Source organism: Arvicanthis niloticus, chromosome 10 (genome assembly GCF_011762505.2).
Source record: "Arvicanthis niloticus isolate mArvNil1 chromosome 10, mArvNil1.pat.X, whole genome shotgun sequence".
NCBI classification, from domain to species: domain Eukaryota; kingdom Metazoa; phylum Chordata; class Mammalia; order Rodentia; family Muridae; genus Arvicanthis; species Arvicanthis niloticus.
This window is the reverse complement of record NC_047667.1, coordinates 52,132,458-52,147,913: the sequence shown is the minus strand read 5'-3', so window position 1 is coordinate 52,147,913 and position 15,456 is coordinate 52,132,458. Positions and strand designations below refer to the sequence as shown.

Below are 15,456 nucleotides of genomic sequence, written 5' to 3'. Positions count from 1 at the left end.
GAGTCTTGGCAGAGCTAGAGTTGGTGCCCCCCCCAAAGGGATCACTTTCCCCTCTCTCAATACCCTCCTTTTTTTTGGGGGGGGGGGGAGTCTCACTACGTATCCTTCCTAGCCTGCAACACACTATGAAGACCAGCCTAGTCTCTAACTCATAGAGATCTGTTTGCCTCTGCCTGTGGGATTATTTTTCTATATGGAAGGAAAACCATGACTGGACTTCCACCAAATCCTGAACAGCTACAAAAAGGAGCACACTGTGGAGGGCAGCAAGGGACCCATCTACTTCCAGGAAAAGGTAAACCCCACCAGGGAGTAGGGGATAGTAGCCTAGTTCAGTCTAGCCAGATTCCATTTCCTTCTGTTTCTCTGTTCTTCATCCTCTTTGGGCCCGTTTATCTTTTGTCCTTTATAAGAAGTAAACACAGATGTGAGTTTCCTGGGCACATACTTGTGTGTGGGTATCAGGTTATTATCTGTAGGCAAGGGGTTAAGCAAATTAAGGTAAGATGTCAAACAGAGAGTCAGAAAGCTCTGAAGGGTGGCTGTGGGTGTGCAGGTGACAGTTGAAAAGCTGAAAGGCTTAAGTTGTAAGCAGGAGGATATGCTGACACTTCCTTTTGCTGCCAGTTGGCTCTAGGCAAATAAGTATTGACTAAGGTCTTCCTTTGGGTGTGGACAGCAAATGCTCAGACTCAAGTGAGGTTACAAAAAAGCTCTAGCAGCGTGTAGAGGGCTATGCCTGCAGTCACAACTCTCAGAGTGGTGCTGACTGAAGCAATAGGATCATCATGAGTTCCCAGTCAGCCTGGCTGTAGAGTAAGACCTTTTCTCAAAAAACAAAAACAAAACACCCAACAGAGCTCTCATGACCAGCAGGCATTAACCCACCTACCACAAAGAGCAGGGAAGCAAGTAGACTGAGAATCTTCACCCTTCCCTTCTCTTCTCCAATTCCAATCCCCCTGACTCACCAGCCCCACCCCCCATACACTCCCCTCCTTTTCTGCTTCCAATCCCCTAGTCTCATCCTCAGCTCTGTAACAAACCACCTGCTGTGGCCTTTCCTCACTCTCTTCTCTGCCTCCAGTCCCAGGGGACTAAGCAGATCCTGGTGGAACATTGTTTTCTCTCTCCTGTGGCCCCCTCATCCCTTCCTTCTAGCTCATCCCTATTCGTAAACTCCCAATACTAGAAACACACTTTACCAGGGAGCCCCAGTGGCCACAGCTAGCAAGATCCCAGTTGCATTCCCTACCAGGCAGCACACAGCCACCACACCTTCCTGAGAACAGAGGGCAACAGAAACCAAAGAACAAAACACCCTATAAAGATAGGACCAGATATTAGTACCCAGAATGATAATCATCCCATCCAGATGCTAAGATGCCAGCATAAAACCACAACCAAGAATAGTCAGGATAATATGTACCTACCAGAGACCAGCAACCTTACTATAACAGGCACTGAGAAATATAATATAGCTGAAGTACAAGCCAAGGACCTTAAAGTAGACTTTATGATATGATATCTCAACTTAAATGGAAAGACTCAAAGCAATTCCACTACACTCAGGAACAAGTTGTCCACTCTTTATATACCTATTCAATATAGTACTTGATGTCTTAACTAGAGCAATTAGACAAATGAAGGAGATCAAGGGGATACAAATTGGAAAGGAAGAAGTCAAAGTACTATTTATTTGCAGTTGGCATGATGGTATACATAAGTGACCCTAACAATTCTGCAGGGAACTCCTATAGCTGATAAACACTTTCAGCAAAGTAGCAGGATTCAAAATTAATTCATAAAAATCAGTAGCCCTTCTATGTGCAGATGACAAATGAACAGAGAAAGAAATCAGAGAAACAATACCTTTTATATTAGCCTAATATATATATATATATATATAAAATATAAGCCATATATGTATATATATTAGCCATATATATATTTATATTAGCCATATATATGTATATATATACATATATATAATATATAAGCCATATATGTATATATATTAGCCATATATATTTATATTAGCCATATATATTTATATTAGCCGTATATATGTATATATATATATATGTATATATATATATGGACAACACTACTCAAGCAAGAGAAAAACTTGTATGCTAAAAACTTTAAGACATTGACTGAAGAAAGAAATTGAAGATATCAGAAGATGGAAGGATCTCCCATGCTCATGAATTGGTAGGATTAACATAGTAAAATGCTCATCCTAACAATAGCAATCTACAGATTCAATGCAATCCCCATCAAAATTCCACTACAATTTTTCCACTAAAAAAAACTATGAAAATACAAAAAAAAATTAGAAGGAAATGAATAAAACAGTTCAAGACCTGAAAGTAGAAAAAGAATCAATAAAGAAAACCCAAACTGAGGGAAATCTGGAGATGAAAACTGAACAGGAACTTCAGAGGCAAGCCTCGCCAACAGAATACAATAGATGGGAGAGAGAATCTCAAACACAATTCTTCATAGATCTTGAAAGGATAATTTTAAGTTTCACAGTGACACACACATACATACATCTACCAAACAAACAAACAAACAACAAAAACAAACAGAAAGCCCTACAGGATATCTAAAACAATCCTGAATCATAAAAGAACTGTTGGCGCATCATCAACCCTAAACTCAAATTGTCCTATAGAGCTATAGTATTAAAAGCAGTATGGTATTGGCATAAAAACAGACATCTTGACTAATGGAATAGAATTGAAGACCCAGACATAAATACATACACCTATGGACACCTGATTTTTTAAAAAGAAGCCAAAAATAAACACTGGAAAAAAAATCAGCACCTATAATGAATGGTGCTGGTGAAACTGGATGGCTGCATGCAGAAGACTGCAGATCGATCCATCCTCATCACCTTGCACAGAGCTCAACTCCACATGGATTAAAGATCCTAACATAAGACCAGACACACTGAAGATCTTACAGAAGAGAAATCGGTGACTAGCCTTGAACTCACTGACACAGGAAATGACTTTTTGAAGAGAGTACTGTTAACACGAACACTAAGATCAACAATAAATGGGACTTCATGAAACTGAAAAGCTTCTGCATGGCAAAAGACACTGTCATTTGGGCAAAGTGGCAGCCTTCAGAATGGGAAAGGATTTTTACCAATTGCATATCCAGTAGAGGGCTAGTATCCAAAATAGATAGATAGATAGATAGATAGATAGATAGATAGATAGATAGATAAGCTGGATATCAAGAAAGCAAATGATAACATAATAAGAAGTACAGATATAAACAGAGGGTTCACAAAAGAGGAAACCCCAATGGCTGAGAAGCATGTAAAGAAATGTTCAACATCTTCAGCTATCAGGGAAATGCAAATCAAACCTCCGTTCAGATTTCAACTTACACTGGTCAGAAGGGCCAAGATCTATAAAACAAATGGCAGTTCATGCTGCTGAGGGTATGGAGTAGGGGAACACTTAGCCACTGCCGGTGGGAGTTCAAATGTACACAATTACTATGGAAGTAAGTAGGTTAGTCCACGTGGCCAGCAGTAGACAGCTAACTGAAAAGTGAGCTCAAAGGAACCTGTGGAGGTTGTCTTAATGTCATAACAGCTTTATTTTTTTAATTTATTTACTTTTTACTTTATTTTATTCTATTATTTGTTTATTTGTTTGGTTTTTCAAGACAGGGTTTCTTTGTGTAGCTCTGGCTGTCCAGGAACTTGCTCTGTAGACCAGGCTGGCCTCGAACTCAGGGATCTGCCTGAGTCTGCCTCTTGAGTGCTGGGATCAAAGGTGTGTGCCACCACTGCCCAGCTAATATGCAATATTCATATATCTCTCATATACATGTGTGTATAGGTGTATGTATATATATATCCTACAAATAAATATACATTTATTTGCCCTGCAAGTTTTGTATATTTATTATGGCTTCTGGTTTTGTGTTTTCATGGGATTTCTGAATGTGTCTTTGCATCTGTATCTATTTCTTGTGCCTTTTCTTAGGCTCTTTTCCTTCTGTTTGTTCGTTTTTGTCTCTGAACAGAACAAAACAAAAAGAAGAGATACAAAGAGTAGAAAAAAATCCCACTCTGCTTCTCTGAGCACTGCTGGCCGCTGGTGGAGTCTTAGACTAGCAAGCCACATTCCTGGAATAGATGACACAGGAGAAACAATCAGAAACATGGCTGTTAATTTTGAGTTGTTTCCCAGTCAGCAGGAAGGAACTGGTCATTTCAACCAGAAACTGCTCCTCTGAGAAAAAGTAGAGCAGCCACATACATTTTTTTGTATTTTTATAAGAAGTAAGGAAAACATTAGCCTATTTAACGAGCAAACTTTTAAATGTGTAGAGACCTCTAAAATGAATATCTCCACGTTAAATACTAGAGGTGCTTTTAAAATAAGAATAAGATCTGGGAATGGGGACACGGCTCAGTGGCAAAAAGCGAGTTTAATATGCAAGTGGACCCGGGTTCTGTTTCTAAGACCAAAACAACAAATAAATAACAACATAAAACCAAGGCTTAGGGGATATGCTAGGGCTAAGGCCTTGGGTATTTAAACTGACCACACGACTGTTCCATGGCATGATTAAGGAAAAGGTTTTTATTGTAGATGTGTGTGTGTGAGAGAGAGAACAGCCAGAGGCATCTGGAAGGGCCCAGAGTGGGGTGGGGGGTGGGGGAGGAGAGGGAACATGGGCAGCAGCTGGACCTGGGCCATGAGGGAAGCAAGAGCAGAGACAGAGACAGAGAAAGAGACAGACAGGGAGAAATAGCAGGGTTATAAGGAGAATGGGAGGCTGGGGAGAAGAACACCCATGAGCTGGAAGGAGTTTAGGCTTGGGGAGGGGGTGAAAAGAACTAAGATGCTAGCATGGACTCTGAAATGTGTAACAGGTACTTGTGATTCTGATGGAGCCTGGAGGCCAGCACCAGCGCCTTCCCCGCCTCCATCCTGCCAGAGTCCCGAGACCCCAGATGGAGGCCAATCTTGGCACATGGACCTGCCGCCATGGGACCCCACAGTCTCCCGTTTTGCCACGTGCCCACTCACCACCGAGGCTTGGGCCCAAAACACAGATTTCTCACCAAGAGAGTTCTGCACCCACCTGTGCTAAAATAGGGCTGATTTCACTCCCTGCCCAAGTGCGAGCTCGCTGAGTCCACTTTGCGCGGTGTGAGCTCGCCTGCTTAGCCTCTGCTCCTCTACAATAGACCCAGTCTCCCTGAGACACCCATCTCTGACAAAGGACGGCGCAGACCAGTGACAGAAATCCACACTCGTGCACCCACGCACGGGCCTACATAGTTTCCCACAGGTGGTGGACAACGTGCGTAGAGCCAGCTCCACAAGCGCCCCCCGCTGGTGTCTACAAAAACTGTGAGTAACATCACTCTCTGTCCACCCTACCCCCTCTTTCTCTCTCTGATTTTTAACTATAGCCTAACCCCTGCCTAATACAAAAGGACTAGGTCTCTCTCCCCACGTGTTCTCCAGCTCAAGAGCAAGATGGCGACAGCTTCTTAGCCCCCCACTCTTCTCATCCCCCCAGCTCCACAGAGGGGGTTCCTTCACAGCTAATAGCTGTCCTTCAAGCCACAGCACCTGCTGTAACCCTCTTTCTAAGACTCTTTCCCTTGGCTGAGAGACTCCTTCTTGCGGCTGAGACCTCTCTCTCTCTCTCTCTCTCTCTCTCTCTCTCTCTTCCTCTCTCTCTCTCTCTCTCTTTCTCTCAAGATCACCAGCTCAAAACTCTAGCCCCTAGCGCCCTGCCAGGTAGCTTCTTTCCCTACTCACCTGTCATATGCGACAGGCTACAGCTATTTGGCTTAGCCTGATTGCCTGAAGCAACAGGGCAGAAACCTGCTTGCTACCCAGCCCTGTGTTCCTTAGCCAGCCTATGCTTCCCCTCACCCTCAGTCATTTGCAGCTGACTAAAGCACTTAGCTCAGCCAGCTTGCCCAGCTTGCCGGAAGCAGCGGATCTAAAATCCTGCCTGCACCCCTTGCCCCACTGCTGCCTGCCAGTTTCTCTCAAAGCTGCCTGACTCCCATCCAACTTCCACGTGTCTTTCCCATAGACACAGACTCTCACTCTTTCTGACTCTTAGCCCTTCCCAATGCTTCTTGCTTGCCTTAAACTCTTCTTCAAAGTTGGCCTTTCCTCTTCTTCTCTACATTTAAAATGTACCAGCTAAGAAAAAGAAAAGCGGGAATGCAGAACCTCTCTGCCAGAGCACCCAGATGTCACATGGCAGAGCAAGGTCCCTCCCCCCACTGCTTCTAAGCCCGCCATTACTGCTCCTTCTCCCCAACAGGAGGACCTGCAACAAACATTCTTGTTTTTCAACCAAAAATTTTAAACGTTTCCTTTTCTTCCTAACAGGAACACCTAGAGCAACAATGCTTGTGCTTTTCAACCAAAAATTGTTATTTTTTTGTTTTTAATGCTGCCTTTTCTAATACTCGTGATATATGTCCAACATTTTTTCTCAACCTTTATAATTTCTTCAAAATTTATAAAGATTATATAAATTCTTGAGTCTTAATTAACAACTAATTTCTTTTACAGGAAAACTGTTGCTGCCAATCCCAGATACAAAATTAACATTGTTTTTCTCCCTCAGCCATCCAAAAACAGACTCAAAGATACCTTCCAGGACTAAAATTTCCTCAAACACCTTTGCCTTTCTAGGATCTTAATGACAGCCCATAATGTGCTTGTTCCCAAACAATTTAATGTTCAATATCCAGCCTTTACAGACATCTCCCTGCTGGAGATGCTGCTTCCCTGCTGTGATTATTCTACAGGTATACCGAAAGATCCAACAGAGTCCACGCCATCTTCTGGAACCTGCCTGAGATGCCAAGCTGCTTTCTCCCAGCCACTGCATCTGACTGCAGACTCCAGAGACAGCGCCACCTCCTGAAACCTGCCAAGCTGCCTTCTTCCAGCCATCTCATCTGACTGAAGACCCCAGAGCATGCTGAGATCCAGAGACCCACACCAGACTCCAGAGATGCACACCAGAACCCAGAGATGCTCACTACAGAAGACAGATCCAGACCTTCCAGCTGCAGATGAACTCTTTTGCCAAAGTCACATAGCTAAAGTTACATGTTAGTGAGGAAAACATAATGTCTATTTAATCAGATGTTATTACCCTCAAACTGTACCACCTGTGTTCAATTGTTTCAATTATCCCTTGCCTTCCTAACCCCCACTCCCAGCTTCCCTTACCCTTTGGCTTAATTCTGCCACACCCTATGGCCTTCATAGTGTTTTATTTTAACCCCCTCATCCAAAATTTTCACTGAAGAGTGAGATTTGGGCCACAAAGAGGTGATTTGGTCTCCCTGGTAGAGCTTTGGGTTTGAGATAGCCGGGGACCCAACAAGACATTGCCTGTCAGGGGCGGCATATATCTCCCCATGCTCCCGGATTCCAGACTACTTCCATGTGGTCCACATCTCTCATTAACACAGAGTTGCCCCTCTTTTTATGAAAGAAAAGAGAGTGGGATGTTGGGCCTTGGACGAGATAATTCCTTTAGTCATGTAGGACACAGGTAGAGGGAGTGATTAACAAGTCTCCACCTCCAGAGATTTAAATATTAATGAATTATCAAAAGGCCAGGGGTGTAGCTAATTAAGTTATTCCCTCCCTCTTTTTCCCCTCCCTATAAAAATTAGGCTCCCCTGGCTTTTGGCGGGAAAGCGCATACCATCTATACCCACTCAACATGCCATGAACAATAAAGCTTTGGAAAACCGGACTCCACGTGTTGCCTGGTCTTGCCGCCAGATTCCCAGCTTTTGGAACCCTGGATCCTTGCCGATGCAGCCACTGGCCCGCCCACCGACAACTTCGTGAATGTGGGACCCTTCCCAGCAGTGTGGGAAGCCCACCGCCAAGACCCCGCAGCCGGGAGAGATTTTTTTCCCCACAGTCTCGTATTTCAGCTTTCTAAATGTTGAGATTAGACCTATGTGCCACCACATTTGTCTTACACTGACCTCTTCTAGATTGGTTTTTTTTTTTATAATTTATTTATTTTATGTAAGTACACTGTAGTTGTCTTCAGACACCCATATGAGTGCATCAGATCTCATTATGGATGGTTGTGAGCCACCATGTGGTTGCTGGGATTTGAACTCATGACCTCTGGAAGAGCAGTCAGTGCTCTTAACCACTGAGCCATCTCACCAGCCTGATTGTTTTCTTTACTGTATGTGTGTGTGCATAAATGTCTGCATGTGTGAGTGCAGTGTGTATGTGCACATATGCACACGTGAGCATGTGTGCATCTATGGTTTCATGCATGTGTGTTTAGAACCTAAGGCTAGTGTTAGGAGTTTTCTTAGTTATAGGAAATGAGCACCTTACTCACAGATGTAGAGTTTCTCAATTATACCCAGAACATTGGGGGGTATAGGGGTCCTGGTACTCACAGAGAAGGAAATGTTAATCATGCAGGGTGCCTCCTCAATGGATGATTAAAAATCAAATACCTGTACTCCATTCAGAAATCTGAGAGTGGATTTTGTTAATGACATGGGGACCTTTTTGCTATCTGTGGAGGCAGACCTCACCCAAATTCCCCAGAATGATTATCCCAGATTCTTCCCTTCCTAGACCATTACTTATCCTTTGGGGAGATGTCACATATACTCTATGGCCTTCTGACCTTTATGTTTTATGTCAGAGACCACACTAAATTCTAGGTCCTTTTGCCATAGAACCAGCCCTCATGGTCACATGCACTTTGTAAGATTTCTATGTAGTCACACCTAAGCTTTACTGTGATTGTTGATCCTTTTGCCTAAGTTTCAATACTGCATAGGAAGTGCATTATTTTTTGTTTTTCCAGAAAGGAGGCAAATACAACATAAAGATGAATAGCCCATCTAGACCACAATTCTCAACTTTCCTAATGCTTTGACCCTTTAATACAGTTCCTTGTGTTGTGCTGACCCCCAACCACAAGATTATTGTTGCTACTTCATGACTATAATTTTGCTACTGTAATGAATCATAGCATTAGTATCTGTGTTTTCCAGTGGTCTTTGGGGGCTGTGACCCACAGATTGAGAACAGCTAATGCCTGTAAGAAGGCAGTTAATATTCTCTCTGTCTCTCTCTGTCTCTCTGTCTCTGTCTTAATTTTTTATTTATTTTTGAGACAAAGTTTTGTATGTACTTTGGAACTCACCATAAAGACCATGCTGGCCTAGAACTCAGAGAGCCTCCTGCTTCTGTGCTGGGATTAACAGTTTACACTAACATTCCTGTCCACTTAATACTCTCTTAAAATATATTACTATATTTTAAGTCTTTCATGCAAATGTATTATTATTTCATACAATGTATTTTTTAAAGGTTTTTAAGAAAATTAAATTTATGCATACCTCTGTGTGTGTGTGTGTCTGTTTTTGCTCAACATGTGTTGCGTGGAGGCCAGAAAAGTGTGTCAGATCCTCTGGAGCTGGAGTTGCAGGCAGCTGTGAGCTGGAAACTGAACTTTGGTCATCTAGAAGAGTAGCAAGCGTTCTTAACCATTGAGCCATCTCTCCAGCCCCATATAATGTATTTGACCATATTCAACCCACATTCCTCTCCTGTACTTAGTATCCTTTAATTTACTAGAAACATAAACTAGGAGACTGGGGAGATGGCATAAACACAGGGACCTGAGTTTGGACTCCTATAAACCACATAAAAGTGGCACAAGCCTGTTACCCCAGCACTGAAGATGTAGAGATTCCTCAAGCTTACTGGCTAGTCAGTCATCTTCAAGTTAACTGCCCAACAATTAAGATTGAGAGTGATCAAGAAAAGATATGTGCTGTCTATCTCTAGCCTCCTCTACACAACATGTACACACACACACACACACATACACACACCACATGAGCATGATAAGATTGTTGTTCTAAATACTGTGACTTGAGGACATAACACAGTTTTGTTGAAATTACTAAGGAAGGGAAGCAGATGCATTTTGAGACTAGAAAGATGGAAGTTGAAGTGAAAGCAGAATTACTGTGTATTTGAGATAGGCACAAGGGACTCACACAGCCCAGGCCAGCCTCAGACTTCATCTGGAGTTGAGGCTCACCTTGATCTCCTGATCCTCCTGCTTCTACTTCCCAAATGCTAGGGTGTATAGGAGTGTACCCAACACATGGGAAAAATTATTTGTTCATGAGTTTAAAAGGTAAGGGTATCTAAAGTAAATAGCTGGGAGTTTTTCTTATGAGTTTTCTTAAGAATAAAACAGACAATTTCCATTTTAGAAGAATCTGCTGTAAGTTCTGCAACATTAATAAATGATAGTGGCAGAGATATTTATTCTCCATAGACATGTCCACATTGTAGTTACAATTTAAGAACTTCACTGGTTGTTTTGGAACTCACTGTGTAGACCTTAAACTCACAGAGGGCTACCTGACCCTTCCTCTCAAAAGTTGAGATGGAAGACATGTGCTACCATGCCTGGATCCCTCAAACACTTTAGATGAAGCATTTCAGATAAAACTGACACATTGGGGATGTTATAACCTACAGAAAAGTTGTGTTTAATCCTATCATTTGGAGTGCATGTGGATGGTTCCCTGCCAATTCTGTCACAGTCAATCGGAATGTGTAAGTGGTGTGGAAATTCAACTAAGAATGAGGACCCCACCGCCACCCCAAAACCAAAGAACAAGTGAGAATGTAAAGATACACCAAGGACTCTTCCTGGCTAAATCAAAGTGTACCTTTCGATGTTTTGGGAAAGCTTAGTGGTGACAAGATGTGAAGATTATGGATAAATTACAACCAATCACAACCATCACTTTCTCACTCATCTCTTGTAGAGTTTCCTACTAGTTTTTAAGTTATGCTCAACTTTTCATCAATAATGTCTTCTTTAAGAAGAGGACAACGGGGAGAGGGGAGAGATTGAAAAGGAATAGTATCACAAACGCTTGCTTGATCACTCTGTCAATTTCTCTTCTGTGTTCTTAATGGTTTTTAGTGTCTATACACTTACATGGCTTGTTTTCTGTCAATCTCTTCTTGACCTGTTTACATTGTCTCCCTCTGAAGTGTAAATTCCCTCTTTAGAGATCACATTATTAGTCTTTCTTTCTTCCACAGCACCTTTCTAGAACCTTCACATGGTAAGCACTTACTATTTGACTGATGAAAACAAACAGGACAAGCTAGAAATATATGACATCCAAGACGAACAGGACAGGGTCACATTTAAACTTCTAATTTATCTAAAAGGCTGGCAGAAATATAAACACTGAACTTGATGACCACTCTCCTCTCAAGTCTATTAGCTGTGATACCAGATGGTCTCTTTCCTTCTAGCTCTGCTATTTCTTTTACTGAAACTCCTAATTCCCACATACCTCTGTTCTCCAAGACTGAGGAAAAGCTCGAGCCTAGATTAGGGACTAGATCTTTCAGGAATGCAGAGAACAGGAAAGGGGTCTGGTGTTATTAATTTGAAGTCAGCAGTAGTGCCATGTCTGTCCATACCTGACCCATCAAATGACAGTTTTGTCAAAAAGCCGTTTTCCAGGCCACACCCTCATCAGAAGTCCATTGTTTCACGCGCACTGACCATGCTTCTGATTGGCTGGCATCACCTTTCCCCTCCCCCGACACTATGAGTGGCCTACTGCTCTTGAAAGACTGGCTTGGCCCAATCTCTCAGGTTCTCATGTCTGGACATGTGAGACAGTTGGAGAGACTGAAATAACCCCATAGTTTACACATCTCTTTCCTTGATCATGTGGAGGATGACTGAAATTAGGTCCCAGTTGATAGGTGACTATCATCAAAAGAAAAGTCTCTTAAGCAAGCACCCAAAGTTTAGCCAATACAGTAGTTTCACCATATCCTTGGTTTTGTTATGCAAGCTTAGTTACCACTGATCAACTTTGGTCTGAAAATATTAATGGAAAAGTTACAGAAATACTCTTTATTTTGAAATTACAGTACTCAGCAGCATAGTGAAGTCTCTCACTGTCCTGTCTGGGACATGAGTCCTCCTCCTGTCCAGTGTATTCACTCTGTATAAATGACTGGTGTGGCAGATTTGTCAGCATTTGCCACAGCTGTTCCATCTTATTACTGCTGTCATGAATTTCTAATTGTACTTCATTAAAACTGTCATAGATGTATATAGAAAAACAGTATGTCAGCATTTGGTACTAGCTGTGGTTTCAGGATGCTGCTGGGGCTGGTGGATAAACAAAGGAGCACTACTATAGTGACCATACTGGATCAGGGCCATGAATTTTACCAGTTTTAATGGACTTACTACTTGGAAGATAAATTATACATCTGTTTTTTAATAGTTACGTGTGTATTTCTAAATATACTCAAAGATTGGTTAAAATCTGCTGAGGCCCTATAAGAATTTAAATTTTCATAATCCAGTGGGACACTATCAAAGTATCTTTTAAAGGGGCTGTCCTGGTTAGTTTTATGCCAACTTGACAAAAGGTAGAGTCATTGGAGGCGGGAGCCTCAGTTGAGAGAATGCCTGTTTGGCTGGGGTGTGGATGAGCTTGTGAGGCCTTTTATTAATTAGTTATTGATGTGGGTGGACTCAGCCTGCTGTGGTGGGACCACCCTTTGACAGGTGGTCCTGAGTTCTATAGGAAAGCAGGTTGAACAAGCAAGTAAGCAGTACCATGCCTCTGCATCAGCTCCTGCCTCCAGGCTCCTGCTCTGTTTTGAGTCCCAACTTCCTTCAACGACAGGCTATGATGTAGAATATCGAAGTATAAAGTCAAATAAACCCTTTCTTCCCCAACTTTGTTTTTGGTGACAGTGTTTCATGGCAGCAATAGAAACCCTAACTAAGACCAGGCACATATTAAAACTTAAACAAAAACTAACTATAAAAATATATGTGAATACTCTCAAAGTACACTCTAGTAATTAAATTTACTTTATTCCAAAATGTAAAACATACATTTGGGGGGGGCAGTTTAATTATGCTTATGTTACTGAACAGAGTGAGTCCAGTTAAACAGACCTTTCAGTTGGTGAATGTCAGAGCTTCTTTTCCCATTTTGTTACACAAAGAAGCTCAAGCACTGACTTTTGCTTTAAAGAGATTCTGAACTTTGAGGTCAATCTTTGTTAACATTTAACCTTCCACTATCATCTTAACAACTTAAAAAGAAAAATCTGCTTACTCTAAAAAACAAACAAACAAACAAACAGTACTTCTGTACCTTTTATCAATATTCCCTTAAGATAGATGCTAAACCACAGAAAAATTTAAAGGTATATTAAAAAATTCTTGAGTCTAAAAAAGGATTCTTGGATCTATTTCTAATGAAATAGCTTTTTCTGAACTTTCTTATATTAGGTATGTGGCAAACCAGATATGGTGCTAAAATGTCATTTCAGTGAATCTTTATAACTCCATTAGCCAGTGCTATCACTTTTAATCATCAAACTTTAAATCCCAGAAGAGATTCATAAGTCACGGTAGCACAGCTGAGTTAGTATCTCAGTGACACTGAAAAAACTTACTACAAAGGGACTTGATAGAAAAGCTTGACACAGAATCCATCTATGCTGACTTGTGCCACTGTGGAAGTTACCCTAGTGGAGTTCAGTATCTACAATGATAGACTTCTAGTAAAGAAACACTTAGTCTTTGAGAGTAGTTGCAAGATGAATCAGTATAGTTTTTGTATGTTTGTTTTTTTTTTGAGACAGGGCTTCTCTGTATACCTTTGTTGGCTGTTCTGGAACTCGCTCTGCAGACCAGACTGGCCTCAAACTAAGAGAACTGCCTGCCTCTGAGTGCTGGGATTAAAGGTGTACACTATTACCATTCAGCTTATTATTATTATTTTTTGAGACAAGTGTTTCATGTAGCTGAGATGAGCCTTGAACTCCCGACCTTCATGCCTCAACCCATCCCAAGTATGTGAATTACAGGTATGTATCATCACACCTCCCCCCACCCCTGCCCACACACTTTTCCAGGCAGTCTTGCTATATTGTTCATGCTGGTCTAGAATCCAAGTTTGAGTGCTTCCCTACAGCTGGGATTACTAGAGTGGACTCACTTCTGGCTTCAATAAAATCTTGTGAATCAACAGGGATATTGTTCATTCAAGTGACTGAAAATAAGGCTTAAGAGACTCTATACAAGAAATATTCTTTCAGGATGGCTTCAAACTTACATGGTACTAAAAAATGATCTGATCTTCTCAATGTTGTAATTACAGCTGTGTGGCATGTAACATGTCAGGCTAATATATATGTTTTACTATTTTTTTCAGTATGTGCCATACTTCATGTTTTTTTCTAAATGTTTACTCCTGGAATCACATGTACACATATGGCAAACAGATAAATATGCCTTATCAAAAATAGTAATGACTGTTCAGAAGCATTTCACTTTTACCCACACCAAATTCTCTAGTCTTTCCTCCTCAAAAGACAGATTAGAAGGGACAAGTGTTTTACCTACATATAAGTATGTGCACTAAGAGTGTGCAGTGCCTGGAGAGGCTGGGAAGCTATGATCCCCTGGATGGAGTTATAGATGGTTGTGAGTAGCAATGTGGATGATGAGAACTGAACCTAGGTCCTCTGTAAGAACAGTGAGTGCTCTTAACTGCTGGGCTACTTCTCTAATCCTGTTATATAGTATAATTTCAAAGGTTCTTCCATTGGTATGTAGCTCAGTGTTACAGTGTGTGTTTTGCATGCACACGTCCTGGATTCAACCTACCAAAAAGGCCTCTCATTTCCTCAAATACCGGACTCCCTTGCTTTGCTGCCTCACCGGGCTACAGTGCTAATGAAGACCAGTTTTACTAACAGTTTTAGTTCAGGACTTCAAAACGAAGGCCAAGTCAATAGAATGATAATTTCCAATGCAGACTAATCTATGCCCAGAGTCTCCTAGATTATGGAGACAAAGGTTACAAGCATATACAGAAAACCTACTTAGGTTGTAAGTACTCTGCAAAGCACTTATTTTACCCAAAGCCCCAGCTTATAAATCAAAGGCCAGGTTAGATGGATTCTAGAGCCTTTTGTGCTGTATTATATCAGTTACTGAAGCAATTAAAAATTAATACTCTTTATGAACCAGGGTGTGTTAATATTATCTCAGGCTAGGAATGGTAGCACATTTCTGTAATCTCTACACCAGAGAGACTGAGTTAGGAGAGGAGAGTTGGAGGCTACTCTAGGCTATAACAAGTTCCCGTCTTAAAGAAAACAAACAGCAAAAAATAAAACAAAATTGTCTCAGTTATCATTACCACCATCCTATTTAAAGATCTCTAGTGATGAAAGAATGTCCAGTTAGAATGTTTTAAAATAGTTCAAGCCATTTTGCTAGTCACTCTACTATCTCTCACCCCTTGGACATTATTGGGGAAGTTTTCTTCTATAATTT

General features: G+C 41.4%; 1 protein-coding gene and 1 long non-coding RNA gene across 5 annotated transcripts in view; one reads left to right on the top strand and one right to left on the bottom strand.

The window, feature by feature from the left end:
- Adcy10 (adenylate cyclase 10) overlaps positions 1 to 11,647 on the bottom strand; it is an 85,325-nt gene extending 73,678 nt beyond the window's left edge. For 2 of the 4 annotated variants that reach the window (XM_076941528.1, XM_076941530.1), the window contains exons 1-2: positions 11,420 to 11,566; positions 9,425 to 9,546 (exon numbers count right to left, since the gene is read on the bottom strand). The gene's annotated coding sequence lies outside the window, so the exon portion shown is untranslated. Of the gene's footprint in view, positions 1 to 9,424; positions 9,547 to 11,419 lie in introns of all 4 variants that reach the window. The other 2 variants (XM_076941529.1, XM_034513123.2) reach the window with 2 other exon arrangements.
- On the top strand, positions 205 to 7,020 carry LOC143443810 (uncharacterized). Its single transcript, XR_013113102.1, has 4 exons — positions 205 to 295; positions 4,057 to 4,315; positions 4,913 to 5,396; positions 6,839 to 7,020. It is a non-coding gene; the product is annotated as an uncharacterized LOC143443810 (long non-coding RNA).
- Positions 11,648 to 15,456: the final 3,809 nt, after the last annotated feature.